At 38.4% G+C, this 19,038-nt stretch overlaps 1 long non-coding RNA gene across 1 annotated transcript; it reads left to right on the plus strand.

Annotated features, from left to right (window-relative positions):
- The first annotated feature begins 2,554 nt into the window (after positions 1 to 2,554).
- LOC139193441 (uncharacterized) lies at positions 2,555 to 13,005 on the plus strand. The gene is made up of 3 exons (XR_011577697.1): positions 2,555 to 3,873; positions 4,399 to 5,000; positions 12,603 to 13,005. It is a non-coding gene; the product is annotated as an uncharacterized lncRNA (long non-coding RNA).
- Positions 13,006 to 19,038: the final 6,033 nt, after the last annotated feature.

Here is a 19,038-nt window from a genome sequence, read left to right on the forward strand (position 1 = left end):
AGCAACTTGCAGATGTTCTTACTCATGTAGTATGTAGTCGAAAGTTTGGTAACTCACTTGGCAAGTTGGGCATGTGTGATATATATGCACCAACTTGAGGGGGAGTGTAAACGTGAGTTGTTTAAATAAGTATGTAAATATATTGTAAATACTAGGAGTCCTTTATTAGGAAGGATTTATTGTTGTGTCCTTTATTGATTAGTGTTTCCTTATAGAACAAGGATTGTATATGTATATATTTCAAGAAAGTAATACAATGGAAAATTACCCCGTAAAATTCTATTCAACCTCTCTATTTTAAAAACTTCGGATTTGGAAGATTTAGTTGCCATTGCTCAGAAAATTACAAAGCAAACACAATACTTAATACAAACTTAAATACAAATACTACTAGTGAACTTTTAATTATTACAAGCCATAAATACTAAATGTTCTTAATAAATTAAAGACTAAAAAAAAATTACAAGATAGATACTTATTTATTTTTAGTAGCAGATACCACACGCACTCACAAAGGCTTTGTCCAATCAGTGAAAGAAGATTATTTGTTCAATCAATCACGTCGATAGAAGGCTTGTGGATTTCTTGCTTGTTTACTTGACTAGGCTCAATTCTTTCTCTATTTTCTTGCACAAAAGCAGTATCTTCCTATCTAGTGGATTTTCTTTCAATTCTTAGTGGCCTTGGTCCCCTTAAATTTCTTGCAGTTGAGATTTCTCTTTGTGCCAAATTAGGATATATAAAATCGTAACGGGTATTATACTGATCCAAATGATTAAGCACTGTAACTCTTGGATCTCTAAAATCAAACCTTTACTTCCACTTTTGATCTTTGTTAATGTGTTTGAACTGAACGAAGCAGCCAAGGTTGTAGGAAAAGGTGCTGAGGGCTTCTCAAATTGGGCCTGCTAGAAGAGGAGCCCACTTCAAAAGACGTAGGGATTGAACTTGCTGGACTTCTTGCTAGATTGGCCCTTTTATTCACACTTTGCCTCACGTGCAAAGTCCCTAAATCCAAGAAATTCTACTTCTTTTCTTCTGGGAAAAGATGCTCGTTGGAAAATTTCACAAAAATGACTTCTTCTTTTTTATCACTTTTATCCTTTTAAAAGGAATTTGGTCCACACCTTGGTCAATATCCACGAATGGCGGAGACAATTCTCCTTGGAGGACAACGATGTTGCTTGCGATATGTGTCATAGCGAGGTCGTGAGAGCACGGCTGGAGAATGAGACCGGACTTGGATTGTCTGCCCTCCCATTTCGGTGTCCTTCCCGTGCCCTTCTGTTTTGTGTGGTCACAGTTAAGCCACGTTAATATTTTATATTATTTTTTTATAAAAATAATAAAACAAAAAGAAATAGTAATATAAAATGTTGACGTGGTTTAACCGTGACCACAAAAACAGGAGGGCACGGGAAGGGCACCACAATTAGAGGGCAGACAATCCAAGTCCAATGAGACCACAGTGGTGCAGTTTCCAAGGGATCTGGCTATCTGCGATGGTGCAGTTTCTGGGTGTTTTTTCCATGAGGCTGCCTGGCTAAAGCGAAAGGCCTAGACCATGGAGCAAGGTGTGACCATGGCGGAAGGCGAGACTACGGCAAAGGCAGGCATGAAAATCACAGGTTCAATCTCGGATTTGCAATAGTTAGTGAAGGACTAAGAATCAATTGTGGTGGTGCATGTAAGTCGTATGGGCTTGTTGATCAAATCTCTTCAGCACGGGTAAGTTCAATAGGATGTTTTTGTGGGTCTGAATTTTCTTGTGCAAATTCGGCTTTGTAGCCATCAATGCCGACTGCAATGGTTTTCAAAGGTTCTAATAGGACTGAATAAACACTCTAGATGTAATTTGTTCATATCCTGATAATGGTAATTATATTCTGGTAGTAAACTTGATGAATTTGAATGCTGAAATTTTTTATTGTTTCTGTTCTCTGTCAAACGAAGGTGGGTGAGTGTAGTTCGAATTGTTGGGTTGACTTAGGCCTGGATTCAAATAGGTTGTAGGATGGGATTTCAAATAGGTTATAATGTTTGAATGTTTAGGTATTTTTGTGAGTTTTGGGTTCTGTAAGAAAATTCTTAGATGTCGATTCTGAACTTTCGATCAAAATCGGTTCAATACTTTCCTTGTCCACCAACATCCTCTTCCCTAATTTCTTCTCAAGTTGAAACTTAGTAAGAAAGTTGTTGGATTCGTTACTTGGCGAAGAGGAAGTCTCAAATGTAGTTTGAGATCTCCTCAGATAAAACTGGGCAAATTGGAGTAGTTCAAAGGATCGGAAATGGATGTTGCTTAGATTATCGATCACAATATGGTGTGAAAGTATGAACAAAGAGTGAGTATAGAATTGAATGAATTTGACATAAATGGACTCGACAAATATATAGAGATAGAAATAACATTTCTGGAGGAGTTATATTCTTCAGGGGAAGTTACAACTTTTCACGTCGAAATACAACTATTCATATCCTTTATAAATAAATAATTATATTATTTTCTTTATTAATTAATTAACTTATTTCACTATAATCATATGTATATGGTGTACCTTCACATATGATTACCTATATTGTGAAACCATGCTATCATATAATTATATTCCAACAAGACCGAATAATTTGTTGAATCGCCGTAGAGTCACTGCCAGTGGTGATGATGATACCATTGCGAAATAGCTATATGCGGAATCCAACCAGTCTGCAAGATCATCTGTCTTCTTTAACTCCCTGAAAATTGTTTTGATCAGCGGAAACTCACTGGCCAGTTAAGAAGAGTTCAAGTATAAACAAGACCATCTCTCCTCTCCACTAAGCTGACAAAAGCTAACGTAGCGAATGTTCCTTACCGACACAAGCGAAATGCTTTGTCAATTGTAAAGGGCCATGATCCTGATGGCCCTCAGTTACTAGTGCATCCCATGACACTTTAATAGTGTTAAAGCAACTACTACTTTCGCGCTAGGATTACAGACAAAGATAACATTCCGTCAATATCATAGCACAACACAGAAAACAACATACAGAATGAAAAATAGGGCCTATTATTATTATTACATGATTGTGAGGTTCAAGTAAAGAATGGTAAAATTTGTGTTCATGTAATTACTAAATTGCTATAACTTTTATTTCCATTCAATTTTGATAAGAGGATTAGAATGGTAATTTTCTGGAGTTTTAGTTGACAACCAGGTTCTATATAATATGTAGTTTATATTTGAACATTTAGTAGAATAGGAAAAAATCAAATTGAAAATCAATTGACCAATTAATAATAATAGAAGGTATTCCACGACACTTTTTTAACAAATTAATTTTTCTCTTCGTGTAATCTATTTACCACTTGAGGCTGCGGCATATTTTTAGCTTTCATGTCAAAGAGTACACTAAAATAGTGTCGATAAACCAAACAAACATATGTGTAGGAGTTGAAATTCAGATTAAAATTCCAAATGTTTGTTCACTTTCCAATAAATTAACCCCTTGAGTTGACGAATTTAATATGTAATGCGAACCAATTGGCTTAATACTTCTTGAGAAATGTTAAGGAGACAATCTCTCATAAGTGAGACTTTCCATAGACTCTCTACAACACTGCTCTTAGAGATGGTTATGGTCCTGTTGCTTCAATTTTGTCTCGTCATAAAGCTGCTTTGCATGTTTCGTAAGATTCTAAGTTTTAAGGTTCTGACTGGAATTTTGTTCTGTCCAACCTGATAATTAGGGTTTCTTAGACATTCACTTGATTTCAAATATATCTAATCTACCATGCTCACATACTATATATCTTATTGCAGTTGCTTAGAAATGACGGATGGTGATAACCCGACATCCTATCTTTGCAGCCCATAAGGATTACTCCAACAGGTACGGGGCCTGTTGATTAATAATACTTCCTTAGCTTGTTGCTTTGTTGGTACTTTTTCTTAACTTACTTTAGAGATTTTATTTTGCATAATTCAAGCTTTAAAGTTAGGTAGGACTAGGGTCTGCAGGTTCAACATGGACTTGGAACGGGCCATATGAGCATTTTTAGTATTACAGATATTGGGCATTATTAATCAGTTTTTGAGGTTTCTTTTAGTATTTTATAGTTCATTATGAGGTAAATCTTTAGTTTTAATTTGGTTGTTTTGTGCGGATATTAAAAATGAAACATATGACAAGTTCACCAATAATCATTTTATGTTTTGTTTAAATTTGGAATACAATTGATATTGCATCACCATACTGTATATCAGTATCTTACTGTAGATTGGCCTGTCCATTTACGGAAGTAGGTGGTGGTAGTGGTGGCTTGCTGCTATCTTTATTCTATATAGTCAATTGGTTTCTTCTGTTAAATGTTTATCGAATATTAGTCTAACATGATTCTGTTTACACCATATACAGTGGCGGAGCCAGAATTTTAGCTCAGGAGGGGTCTAAAAATCTCACCCTAAAATGCTCTCCTACCATAAGAAATATAAAGGTCCGTCGTGTCCTAAGCTATGACCACCGTTATTTTGGTTTGGTGTGACGTCTTTCTTGTCATCATTTTCCTCAACTCAATACCCATGCCCAGTATCATGACTTAGATACAATTTAAAGTCCTTGTAAGTGGGGAGCGGAGGAAGGAAGGAGGAGGAGAATAAAGCAAATATAAAAGTAAAAATTAGTTATCTCGCCTACTTTCTCTCTCTCCCTCTTCTGATCACCTAAGTCCCACAAAACTCACAGTGATGCTGGTTAATTGCGTGGGAGTCACAACATCAAATCGAACCCCATGAAAGAAATAAGGAAAATATTCTAGTTGGAGCCCTAATTCCGTGAAAAATCTTTGAAAATCAAAGGAATAACTCTAGTTTTTTGTGAGAAAAAAAAATAAAAATAAATTCAGGGTAGGCCCAGGACCATTCTGGTCTCTTCATAGCTCCGCCCATGACCATATATGGACTGTTTCAAAGACAAGGGTACATTTGATCGGGAGAAATAACAATGAACGATTTGACAGGGTAAATTCATCTTTTGCTCAAGAACAAAAGCAAATTTCAGCTACCATTTATTTCTATTGGAAATATTTTGGATATTGCAAATGTCTTATAACTAGATAGAAACACAACTTCTGATAGCTTTTAATGGTTAACCAATTTTTTTTTTTTTGCACATTCTGTCCTGTGTATTAACTCTGCCTGTGTAAGTTTATCTTACATTGCCCGTCCCAAGCCCGGGTAAAGGAGGAGGGGGAGGGCGTCAGGTAATCGACAGCCGGCACTCCATGGTTACGTCGAATCCTTATGAAAATGAATTCAGAACGAAATCGTGCTAAAGTTAGGGCGTCACCTGTAAGTGGCGTGCTGTGTGGCCCGAGCACAGTGATAAGTGAGCAAGGGTCGCTGTATCTCCATCGGCACCCGGATGCAGTGTTAAATGAGCAAGGGGGCCATAGAAACTTCTTTTCGAACGACTCCACTCAAAGTTGTTTGGGAGCATATGCTCCTATCAACTTTACATAGGACACACAAAAGAAGTATTTTAATCCTATTGGACGGGGGAGGGTGAAGAAGTTAGGACAGAAGGGTAGAGTTCAAGAGAGTAGAATGCGTTTAGGAACATGGAATATAGGAACCTTAACGGGAAAATCTATGGAAGTAGTGGAAGTTATGGTGAGGAGAAGGATAAATATTATGTGCCTATAAGAAAGTAAGTGGGTTGGTCTTAAGGCAAAGGATCTAGAAAACTCAAGGTTTAAACTTTGGTATTCGGGCACAAATAGAACAAGAAACGGTGTTGACATCATCGTGGACAAGACCTTGACACAAGATGTTGTAGATGTCAAGAGGGTAGGAGATAGAATCATGGCAATCAAGATTGTAATAGGACAAGAACTCATCAATGTGATTAGTGCGTACGCACCTCAAGTAGGGTTGGATACGAGTTCGAAGGAGAAATTTTGGGAAGACCTTGGAGACTTGGTGCAAGGAATTACCCAGACGGAGAAGTTATTTATAGGAGGAGATTTAAATGGACACGTGGGCAGAGAGACAGGCAACTATGGAGGTTTTCATGGTGGCCATGGTTTTGGGGAGAGAAATGAGGATGGGGAAGCTATCTTGGATTTTGCAATGGCATATGATCTCTTCTTAGCCAACACCTTCTTTAAGAAGAGAGAAGAACATGTGATCACCTACAAGAGTGGGTCGTCAAAAACATAAATAGATTTTCTTCTAATGAGGAAAGGGGATCATATAACTTGTAAGGATTGCAAAGTTATACCGGGAGAGAGCTTGGCTAATCAACATCGCTTGTTGGTTATGGATGTACATATCAAAAGAGTGAGAAAAAAGAACAAGACTTGGAAGTGCCCAAGGACTAGATGGTGGAATCTAAAAGGAGAAAAACAAGCCATTTTCAAAGAGAAAGTAATCACCCAGTGTGGGTGGGATAGAGAGGGGGAAGCTAGCCAAAGGTGGGATTCCATGGCTAGTTGTATCCGAAAAGTAGCAAAAGAGGTATTAGGAGAGTCCAAGGGCTTTGCTGCACACCAAAAGGAATCTTAGTGGTGGAATGAGGAGGTACAAACAAAGGTAAAGGCTAAGAAGGAATGTTGTAAAGCCTTATACAAGGATAGGACCGATGAAAATGGTGAAAGGTATAGAAGAGCGAAGCAAGAGGCGAAGAAAGCTGTGAGAGAAACTAAGTTAGCAGCTTATGACGATATGTATAAGCGACTAGATACCAAAGAAGGAGAGTTTGATATCTATAAACTAGCTAGAGCAAGGGACAAGAAGACAAGGGACCTAAACCAAGTGAGGTGCATCAAGGATGAGGATGGAAATGCTCTTGCTACAGAGAACGCGGTCAAAGACAGATGGAGAGGTTATTTTCATAATCTTTTCAATGAAGGACATGAAATGAGTACTTCTTTAAGAGAGTTGAGTAACTCAGAAGAGTGTAGAAACTACTTCTTTTATCGTCGAATCAGGAAGGAAGAAGTGGTTGTAGCTTTGAAGAAGATGAAGCATAGAAAAGCAGTGGGCCCAGACGATATACCGATCGAAGTGTGGAAAGTCTTGGGAGAGACAGGTATAGCATGGCTCACTGACCTTTTCAATAGGATTTTGAAAACGAAGAAGATGCAAAATGAGTGGCGAAAAAGCACTTTGGTGCCTATCTACAAGAATAAAGGCGACGTACAAAATTGCATGAACTATAGGGGTATTAAGCTAATGAGTCATACAATGAAGCTCTGGGAGAGAGTCATTGAGCATAGATTGAGGCAAGAGACACGGGTTTCGGACAACCAATTCGGGTTCATGCCAGGGCGCTCAACCATGGAGGCAATCTATCTCTTACGAAGATTGATGGAAAGATATAGAGATGGGAAAAAGGATTTACACATGGTCTTTATAGATTTGGAAAAAGCGTATGATAGGGTCCCAAGAGACATTCTTTGGAGGATTTTAAAGAAGAAAGGAGTACGAGTATTATATATCCAAGCTATAAAGGATATGTATTTAGGAGCAAAAACTGTCGTAAGAACTCATGAAGGACAAACTGAAAGCTTCCCCATAACTGTAGGTTTACAACAAGGCTCATCTTTAAGTCCTTACCTTTTTGCGTTGGTAATGGATGAGTTAACAGGACATATTCAAGATGATATTCCTTGATGTATGCTTTTCGCGGACGATATAGTGTTGATAGATGAAACTCAGGAAGGGGTAAATGCGAAGCTTAACCTTTGGAGAGAAGTGTTGGAATCTAAAGGTCTTCGCCTAAGCCGATAAAAGACAGAATATATGGAGTGCAAGTTCAGTGCAAATGGAGGTCAAAATGAGTTAGGGGTGAGGATCGGAGATCAGGAAATACCAAAGAGCAATCGTTTTCGCTACTTAGGATCTATCTTGCAAAAGAACGGAGAATTAGATGGAGATCTCAACCATAGAATACAAGTTGGATGGATGAAGTGGAAGAGTGCATCCGGCGTGTTGTGTGACCGCCGTATGCCACTGAAGCTCAAGGGAAAATTTTATAGGACGACAATAAGGTCGGCGATGCTGTATGGCACAGAATGTTGGGCAGTGAAACATCAACACGTACACAAAATGGGTGTAGAGAGGTGAGGATGCTCCGTTGGATGTGTGGGCACACGAGAAAGGATAAGATTAGGAATGAGGATATCCGAGGTAAAGTAGGAGTAGCCGAAATTGTAGGAAAGTTGAGAGAAAATCGGTTACGGTGGTTTGGACATGTGCAAAGAAGGCCTACTGACGCTCCGGTTAGAAGATGCGACTACGGGATAGAGGTTCAGGGCCGAAGGGGTAGAGGAAGACCTAGGAAAACTTTGGAAGAGACTCTACGAAAAGACTTAGAGTATTTGGATCTAACGGAGGACATGACATAAGACCGAGCGCAATGGCGTTCTAAGATTCATATAGCCGACCCCACTCAGTGAAGAAGACTTTGGTGTATTTAACACAATACGTTGGAAATGAAGCAAAACTTATTTATTGATATCTCCAATAAGTTACAAATATGTACATATACATGAGTCAAAATAAACAAACAAGAGGGAGCCTTCACAAAGGTTGCTTAGGAAAAGTCTCAGTAGTCGGTAGAGCCCTAGAAAGAGAAGGCACTGGAGGGGGATCATTCGGAGCCTCAGTACTGGACAGAACCCTAGAAGGAGAAGATATCAGAGGTTGATCATTTGGAGCTTCATTATGCGGTACATCCCCAGAAGGCGAAGGCAATAAATGCCTTTGAAACAATCCCACAAACCGCAAGTAAAACCTGACCATCAGATTCATTCATCTGGTCAAGCTTCCTCTTCATGTTTGTAGCATAGTTATGTGCGAGCTGGTGCAACTGTTTATTCTCATGCTTGAGCCCTCTAATCTCCTGTTTGAGACTTATCACTTCAGCCGCCAATGATTCAACTTGGCGGGTTCGAGCAAATAGGCGTTGGGCCATATTAGACACAGAACCTGCACACTGAACACTCAGAGCTAGAGAATCCTTAACAGCCAACTCATTAGACCGTTTGGAAAGTAGTTTGTTATATTTGGGAGTGAGAAGGTTCCTGGCCACCACCGCAGCAGTCATATCATTCTTCATCACGGAATCCCCAATGGTAAGAAGACCAGTAGGGGATAAAAAGGATGGGCGCCATATGTTGTCTAGAGAAGGCGTGGCTACCTCTTCAATAAGATTCAAGTCAAAACGATAGTCGGAGGGGCCAGACATTTTCAAAGGTGTTGAAGAGAGAAGAGGTCGGACAAATCAAGATCTTAGAAGTGCAAGAAGGGAGCTTCTATTGGTGAAGATTCAAGTGTGCTTTGGAACTTAATGCCAGCCTCTATAAAAATCTGCACTCGACGGAGCTTCAGAAATTGAAGAGGCGTTTGCTTTCTCAAAAGCTGGGCTGCTTAGAGACCACGAGGGCCGATCTCAGAAATCGAAGAGGCGTTTGCTTTCTCAAAAGCTGGGCTGCTCAAAGACCACGAAGGCCGATCTCAGAAATCGAAGAGGCGCTTGCTTTCTCAAAAGCTGGGCTGCTCAGAGACCACGAGGGCCGATCTCAGAAATCGAAGAGGCACCTGTTTTTTTCAGCCTTGTCAGCACCTGTCACATGCACACTCAGCTTTGCTGAAATTACGGGCATTCTGTTGAAGATTTATGGTGAAGTAGAAGCACGTGAATTTTACTGTTCAATCATCCACTTTTCACACGCACCATCAGCTTATGGGTACCACAGATAACTTTGCCAAAGATCTCTGACAAAGTTTAGACATGTGAAGCTTGCAGCTCCCACTACATCGCTATGACCAAGAAGGGTAAAAGAACAACAAAGAAACAGCACTAACAAAGTTTAGACACATAAATTTTGAAGGTCTAGCTATCATATTATTACCCATAAGGGTAAAGGAACAGCACCACTGCTGGATAATTGGAAAGTCCCTGTGTGTCAACCTCTGTGCTCCGTGGCAAGGTAGACTAGCAAACATGCCCAACCTTTACTCACATTCGAGAAAACACTCCCAACAAGATTGCTTGCTCCAAAATCGAAAAGGCATCGTCCTCCGAATCTTGAAAGCTAGACTCCCAACATGATTACTTTCTCAAAAGTTGAAGAGACACCGCTCTCCGTATCTCGAGAACCAGACTCCCAGCAGGATTGCTCTCTAAAAAATCAAAGAAGCACCGTTCTCCTAATCTCGATAGCCAGATCCCCGACAGGATTGCTTGTTCGAAAGACGAAGAGACACCGTTTTCTCAACTTCGAGAGCCAGATCTCCTTGGATAAAGCTTGTCTGTAATCTTCACACGCAACATCAGCTTTCTAGATACCACAGACCACTTTTTCAAAGTGCTCTGACACACGTGAAGCTGGCAGCTCCCACTACCGTGCTATGACCAAGCAGGGTAAAGGAATAGCATTACTACTTGTTGTTAGGGAAACTCCTATATATGTCAACCTCTATCCTCAACGGACAGGCAGACCTGCAAAAATGCTCAACCCTTCCTCATATCTGAGAGGGCACTCCCAACGACGCCTCTCGAAATACTCAGCTTTTTTCCCCCCCGATAATACCTCTGCAAACAAGCTACACCAGAGCAAGAATATCTCATATCATCAGGGTTAAAAGCAAGAGTATCCCATATCATGCTTTTTCCCTGTCTTTTCCTTTGGCCTTGTTCTTACCTGCAAGACAAGGAGAAAGAGAGCAATCAGTCAGCACTTGGAATCAAGCTTCCAGTCAGGAACAGACTGCCTGGAACCCCTTACATGATTACTTACCTGGCATTGCTCTCGAGTACTCATCTTCAACATCTTATGCTTCCAGAGAAGATACCACATCTGCCTGAGGAACCGATAGGGAAAGTGAGAAGGATACAAGGAAGCATGTGGGGACAAGCGTAACAGAACACGTGCCAATACATCCACTACTTTTTCAACAGCAAAAGTATCCCATATCAGCAGGGTCGAACGTACTATAGATTTGATGGACTTGTTTTAACCCTCAAATTCTTCAGTCGGCCTTATACTCTGGAGGAAACCAGAAAACCCTCCAGCCCAGTTCAAGAATAAGCCTGTGGAAAGTTACTTCTTCAAAGCAAAAGTATCTCATATCATCTATTCTCCTTTTCTTCTCTTTATCCTTCATGCTGCCTGCAAGATAGGGAGAATGAGAACAATTAACCGGAACTCGAAATCAAATTTCTGATCTGGGACTGTTTGCTTGGAGCTCTGATTGCTTACCTTGTCTGTCACCTCTTTCAGCAGATCCCCAAGCTCGGCGACTTGGAGGACTCCTACTACATGGTTTGTATCGCGCTTGACCAAGCCTGAAACTACAAGTAAGCTTCAAGTGAAATTGATACATTACCTTGTGCATCTCCACCAATTAAAGATACCACCCCTGGATAGAGGAAGAGTACTTCCAGAGAAGATGCCACATCTACCTATGAGACAGATAATGCAAGTGAAGACGATACTACACTTCGGTATTTAGAAGTTTCGTGATTACGAGATCATTCTCCCACAATATTTCCTAATGTCTTTTGTACTAAATCATTCACTTGTACTCACTAAAGGAAAGCTTGAACCTATGTACTTGTGTAAACCCTTCACAATTAATGAGAACTCCTCTACTCCGTGGACATAGCCAATCTGGGTGAACCACGTATATCTTATGTTTGCTTTCCTGTCTCTATCCATTTACATACTTATCCACACTAATGACCAGAGCAATCTAGCGAAGCTCACAAACTTAATACTTTCTGTTGTACCAAAGTCCTCACTAATTTTGTGCATCAACAATCCTTAAGTCCTTACCTTTTTGTGTTGGTAATGGATGAGTTAACAGGACATATTCAAGATGATATTCCTTGGTGTATGCTTTTCACAAATGATATAGTGTTGATAGATGAAACTCATGAGGGGTAAATGCGAAGCTTAACCTTTGAAGAGAAGTGTTGGAATCTAAAGGTCTTCGCCTAAGCCGATCAAAGACAGAATATATGGAGTGCAAGTTCAGTGCAAATGGAGGCCAAAATGAGTTAGAAGCGAGGATCGGAGATCAGGTAATACCAAAGAGCGACCGTTTTCGCTACCTAGGATCTATCTTGCAAAAGAACGGAGAATTAGATGGAGATCTCAACCATAGAATACAAGCTGGATGGATGAAGTGGAAGAGTGCATCCGGCGTATTGTGTGACCGTTGTAGGCCAATGAACCTCAAGGGAAAATTTTATAGGACTGCAATAAGGCCGGCGATGCTGTATGGCACAGAATGTTGGGCGATGAAGCATCAACACGTACACAAAATGGGTTTGGACATGTGCAAAGAAGGCCTACTGACGCTCCGGTTCAAAGATGTGAATACGGGATAGAGGTTCAGGGCCGAAAGGGTAGAGGAAGACCTAGGAAAACTTTGGAAGAGACCATAGGAAAAGACTTAGAGTACTTGGATCTAACGGAGGACATGACACAAAACTGAGCGCAATGGTGTTCTAGGATTCATATAGCCGACCCCACTTTGTGGGAAAAGGCTTTGTTGTTGTTGTTGTTGTATTCTGTCCTGTGTATTCACGCATTTGCTTTTCTCTTGCAGGTTAGTTTATGGCAAATACATGCTAATTGTTACCATTCCCAAGCCGAAGTTGTAAGATCATTTACGTATTTCAGAATGAATGATAAGATCTTTAGGGCCGAAAGTTGGATTAACTTCGTTCCTTTTGTTAGAAAGATGAGCACAAATTGGCGAAGCACTTGAAAAACCCAACTTAACCAGTAAATTTTACTGAACAATATCAATGTCCTAGAATTTTTTGTCAAGGGCATGTGTAGAAGTTTGCAACTTCCTGATATATTGACTAAAATAACTTTGTATTCCCATGGCCTGTGTTCTAGACTTGTAAGTGTAAATTTTTGAAATGGATTTGGTTGGCAGTAAAAACTGAATGCTTTACTACCAAAAGATGGGAAGAATAATTGGAATTGCAATTTTGGTACAACTGGTCTTATTTCCTTGACAAATCCAGGTACACCATTTCGATTTTAGGAACGTTGTCACATTCATCACTAAGAAATTAATGCAGTCTTTGCAGATTGAAAACAACAATAAGAAAGTGAATCCAAAGATAAAGAGAAGAACAAAAAGAACTAAGGACTTGTTTGAGGTTATTGTGATGTGAAAAAAAACAAAAAAAACGTTGTTTTCATAAGCAGTGGTAGGGTTGCTTCTGCTTTCTGCTGTTTTGAACCCATGATTTTGACCAAAAAAAACGCTTTTTTCATTTACCAAACACAATTTTAGCCCCTTATGGCAGAAAAGGCTAAAGCTAATCTCATAACAATGAAAAGCAATCCCTCCTGCTCGTGAAATCGCGATCTTCCTCCATCCCAAGGATTTCGGCATCCACAACTTCATCTATTGCAATATTTGGAAACAATGAATCTACAATCCGTTGCTTTAAATTCATTACCCCAACAAACATCTCATCTGTTGGCTTCTTTTGTGTGAATGTCTCCATCTGTACAATACCAAAACTGTACGCATCCCCTCTCGTCAAAACAATTCCTTCCAGCCCAAACTCTGCAAAATTCGTATTTGAATATAGTTATATATGATAAAAAGAAAATTATAAGTCATAATTAAGAGCATATGCAAAATTGAAAACTACATCACCTGGAGCCATATACCCAATCGTGCCTAGGGTCATGGTTTCCGTCATCGAATCTCCATCGCCAATGAGTATTGCAATGCCAAAATCAGCAACATATGCAACCATATCATCATCTAGTAGTATATTGCTCGGTTTTACATCACAATGTCCAGCTCCGTGAGCTTGGAAGCATAGGATAGGTTAGGGAGTACTCCGGCCACGAGGTTATTTCTGGCTACATAAAGGAGTTCTAGGTTAGGAACCTTAAGACCTATGTTTGCAGGGAGGCTACCTGAGACTAAGAGTTGATTAAAACAAAGCCCTATTTCTCTGATCAAGGAGTTATTGAAGAGTTTGGATGGGATGACACCATTGTGTTTATTATACTCCAATACCAATGTCTCTAACTTTGGAAGATCACTAATCTCATCCGGTATTGTACCTATCACAGTTTCAACGTGTTTGCATTACCTTTGTAACTTCAATAGAACTAAAAAATAAAAAAAGAAAGCCTAATGAGAATTGACGAAGGTCTTTGCATTGCCACAGTTTGGAGGGAATCAGACGGTCAAGCTGGTTTCGAGTCAATGAAATCATCAAATACTTGAAAGATGCTCACATATATTGTCCGGAAGACTACCACTCATGCTGCACAAACTACTCCTCCAGCTGACCTAAACAACTTATCTCATTCGGAAGTTCTATAAAATGAACCCGTATATATATATTGTTAAAATCATGTATACATATATATAGGAGCAGCTTCTTGGTACGAATGCCATTGAACTGTGGCAAAAATGGAATAACATTATAAAGACCATGTACTCACTAAACAGGGCCTCTTTTTTCTCTAGAATACGAGGGTCTTTCACGGTAAATATACAATCCCTACGATAGTCCTCTCATCTCAATTTTGTGAAAGTAAAACAAGATCCCTGCTAAAAAGAGGCTCGTATAAATAAAGTAACAAAACCTAAGTCATATAGTATGCCTTCGAAATTGTTGTAGTCAAGGTATATCCCCTTCACCATTGTTAAGTTGCCTATTTCTCTGGGTATGCTACCTGTTAGATACCCTAGGTGAGGAGGAATGATGACACCAGTGGCAGTGAGACCGATGTAAGAAGGATTCAAGGGCACGACTTTTAGGCGCTGTACGCCGTAAGTAACGCCAACCCAGTTGAAAGTGAGAAATCAGTGATCATGATGTTTTGTCTTATGGTGGTGGTATTGGTAACTTGTGCTGCTAGCGCGGACGAGTTCTATCCATTTTGTTCACAAGATGCGCAAATGTGGAGTTGTGGTCTTCAGTTCACACATTCCATCAAAATAAAGAGCGTAGAATTGTGATCTCTGCAATGCACTTACTCTACTAAAATTTCTTATATTCTTGGTAACTAAGGGGTCGTTTGATAACTATTAACTATTTAGTTTTTATTTTTTATTTTTCAGTTTCATTTTAGAAAACATGAAAACTTGTTTTGCAACTGCTTTCAATTTTCAAAAAAAAAATTAAAAAAAAAAAAAAATTAAAGGCTAAATTTTGGAAACTAAAAAAATGTAGTTACCAAACATGGTTTCAAATTTCAAATTTTATAAAAAGTGAAAAAAAAAAAAAACTGAAATTTTTACTTCTTACACACATCTGTTAATTTCTATCTTTGATTTTCTTCAATTCATCCGGTCGGAAAACCAAAATTAAAAGGTTGTGTGCGAAGTAAAAAAAGATGTGTGAATATCACACCCCAAACTAAATTGTTATCAAATGGCGAGTAGCATATCAAGTGTCAGTGATGAGGAGCTAAGAGCACCTTGGTGATGTAACCCCTTTCCATATTATTTTGCACATAATTTTTTTTTTATACAATCTTGTATTTTTCGATCTTCTTGTAGATCAAAATTGGCCTTTTTACTTGTACACTTCAATCATCCTACTTCTACAGATTCTACTATAAATAAAAAGGTAAAAATATCTCTTTTTTTCTTTTTGGGAATTGTATTTTAACAATGAACTAAGTAATCCACGAAAAAGTTTATTACAGTCTAGTGACTTTTCTTTCCACCTGTAGGTAGGAGGCCTTAAGTTTGACTCACTTGAATAACAAATTTGATACCTAATTATTATGGCTAGCTCGGCTAACCCACGCTCCACCCCCTTAAAATAGAGTATCATTAAAATTAAGAGGAATGTGCTGATTTAATCCCTAAACGTGGGAAAATTAAGTACGTAAAATATGATATTCAGTAAAATAAGTCATCATATTCATTATAAACTGCTAGTTTCATCCATATTTTTTTAAAACAAACGATATTATCTACAAAAGGGGGAGGGGGTGGGCTTAGACTCATAATGGGCTAGCAATGCTGTGATCCAAATTCGCTTTTGGCGAGAATCGAACGTAAGACCTCTTCCTTACAAGTGAAGAGAAATACCACTAGACCGTAGTACTAAATGGTTCATCTATACTTTTAGATTCAAAGTTATTCTTTTTAATTTTCTTTCAATTTAAGTCATGTGAATTGCACATGGTACACTTTAGGGGATAGATTTTCAGTTTTCAATGAGTTTAAGGACTTATCTTTCTTAAAAAACTAGTATATGGGCACACACAAAATGTGTGAGAAATTTTTTTTATTTTGTTTTTGAAATAGAAGGAGAGAGGAAGAGAGTGAGAGAATGTGGGAGTGGAAAGTATTTTTTAATTTTTTACTTTTTTTAAATTAGAGATATGTTAGGATTACATGTATGAGAGGTTTTGAAAACAAAAAAGCAAAATTTGGTTGTGTGAAATTACATTTCTGCCCTATATTTCTTATTCATGTTCTGTTTTAATTAGAGGGTTAAATTGGTAATTATATAGGGTTTTGGTTAACAATGAGTGTTTTATTAATTAGTAGAGATAATGTATGAAGTTACATTTGGAGGGTAAATTGGTTTTTTTTCCTTTTTTAATTTTTGAACAATATCTACACTAAGGGGGAGGGATGGAGATGGGCTTAGCCTCACAATAGACTAGCAATAATGTAGTTCAAATTCGCTTTTGAAGAGAATCAAACCTCAGGCCTCTCATTTATAAATGAAGAAGAATACCACTAGACTGTAATACTAAGTAGCAAATTGGCAGTTAGATCCGCAACCTAGAGGTAATGTTAAGAGCTTACGATGAGAAAATGACGATATTTTTTCTAGATATCTGTGTACGACTTAAATTGACAAATATATATATATATATATATATATATATATATAATTGTGTTGTAAATATTATGTGGATGGTCCACATGAATAGTTTGTTACTATTTATGCACAGTATTTTCACTATTCATTTGTGGAAAATTTGTAAAGTGAATAGTGCTTTCTTTTGTTTATATAAAGGAAGAAGATGAATGAAGTGAGTGAAGTTCACGGGAAAGAAAGAGAGGAAGGAAGGAAGAGGAAGAGAGAGAAGGAAGAGGAAGAGAGAGAATAGAGGAAGATGAGAGGAGATAATAGAGAGAATTATCTTTGTACTCCTATTATTTCAGATTATAATGAAAGCATCACAGCTGCCTCGAGGACGTACTCCAGTCACACTGACTGTAGAGGAACCTCGTAAATTTTGTGTCTTGTTTCATTTATTCCACTGCACCCACCGTCGATTTTACAACACGTTATCAGCACGAGAAGCTCTCATGTCAGTGGAAAGCACAACGCCACAAATCCTGTTCACCTCCTCCAGCTGGAATCTCATAGATAAGAAAAAAATTTCATTTCATCTTCAAATCTCAGTACAATTGATTTTCTTGAAGCAACTATATATATTGTTATATGACTGTATATCATCCTTTGCAGAAGCAAAAGAGTAAAAGACTCAAAATTTGTAAGAGAATTTGACAGCCATGTAAATAGCCTCGGAACTCCAACTTGCGGACCTCGGATTGAAATACTTTCTTCTTGAAAGTTGTTCGTCTGCTCAGTATCTACAACATATCAAAATTTCAGAACATGTTAACGGTGCGATCGTCGCAGATGTCTGAAATACCAAACCCGTTTCCAATTTCCGCAGAAAACTGAGCAGCCACCTTATGAGTACCAAAACTCCATTTCGGTAGTTCAAATAGAAATTGTTTCTTCACGAAAGTTGTTTGGTATCCTCTTATCCATATCATACTAAATTGTGAACTAAATCTAACGGTTTGATCTTCTCATAAGTTGCAGACACTCTTGACTCCAAAACTTATGGGAATCGTTTCGACTTTTTCGAAACTCATCGGAAGAGGAACACCAATTGGAACTTATTGTTACTATTATTTACTGAGTAACCAAAATGACTTCGAACTGTGAAATAATAATAAAAATAAAAGGGATGAAACAAAAGAAGTGGCAGACCAAGAAAATGAAAAAGCAAAACATGAGGACTTAATCATTGCATTTTCTGTTTTGGCATATTTATGTGCATGGTGTTGGTTTAAAGCCCATGTCACAAGTTCTATTTATTTAAAGCAATTTATTTATAGTGGGTAGAATTATTACCCTTTGCTTTAAAGCTTTGATATTTATGTGAATGGTGCTGAATCAAAGCCCTTGTCACATGCTTTATTTACTTTAAAGCAATTTATTTACCATGGACGGTTTTACCGCCTATTGCTTTAAGTTTTGATGGTGCTGAATTAAAGCCCTTGTCACAAGCTTTATTTACTTAAATGCAATTTATTCATTATGGCTGAAATTACCGCCTATTGCTTTAATTTATTTATTGTACTTATCTTTTGTTACTATGAGTATATACAGGACCTGAAGTTCCTTGATCAGATCAGAACCTGCAGTTTCTTGATCCTCATCATATAAAATGATTGGACCCGAAGTTCCATCATACAAAAGGATCTGGCATGAAGTCCCTTGATCCTGAAGATCAGGACATGAAGTTCCTAGATGAGTACCGTAAGTTTGAAGTGCCGCAGTGCCTTAACTTAATTGTAATAAAAGCCATAAGAGTCTCAGTTTACAGACTATTAAATAAGGACCAGAAGTTTCTTATGTCCATACTCAAAATGGTTTAGCAGAAGCCTTTATTAAGCGAATGAAATTGATTTCCCGCGCTCTGCTCATGAAAACGAAATTGCCAATTTTCTACATGGGGACATGTAAACTTTACATGATGCATTATTAATTCGGTTGAGACATGTTACCGACCATCAATACTTCTCAGTACAACTCGGGTTTGGAACCAACCAAACATTATACATTTACGAGTTTTTGGTTGTGTTGTCTATGTGCCTGTAAGACTGCCACAACGTACTGAAATGAGGCATCATTGCAGATTAGGCATTGATGTTGAACACCATCTATCATTCAATATTTGGAATTCTTGATTGGGGATATGTTTACCGCATGGTTTGCGGA

The sequence above is a fragment of the Malus domestica genome, chromosome 02, assembly GCF_042453785.1.
Source record: "Malus domestica chromosome 02, GDT2T_hap1".
Taxonomy (NCBI): domain Eukaryota; kingdom Viridiplantae; phylum Streptophyta; class Magnoliopsida; order Rosales; family Rosaceae; genus Malus; species Malus domestica.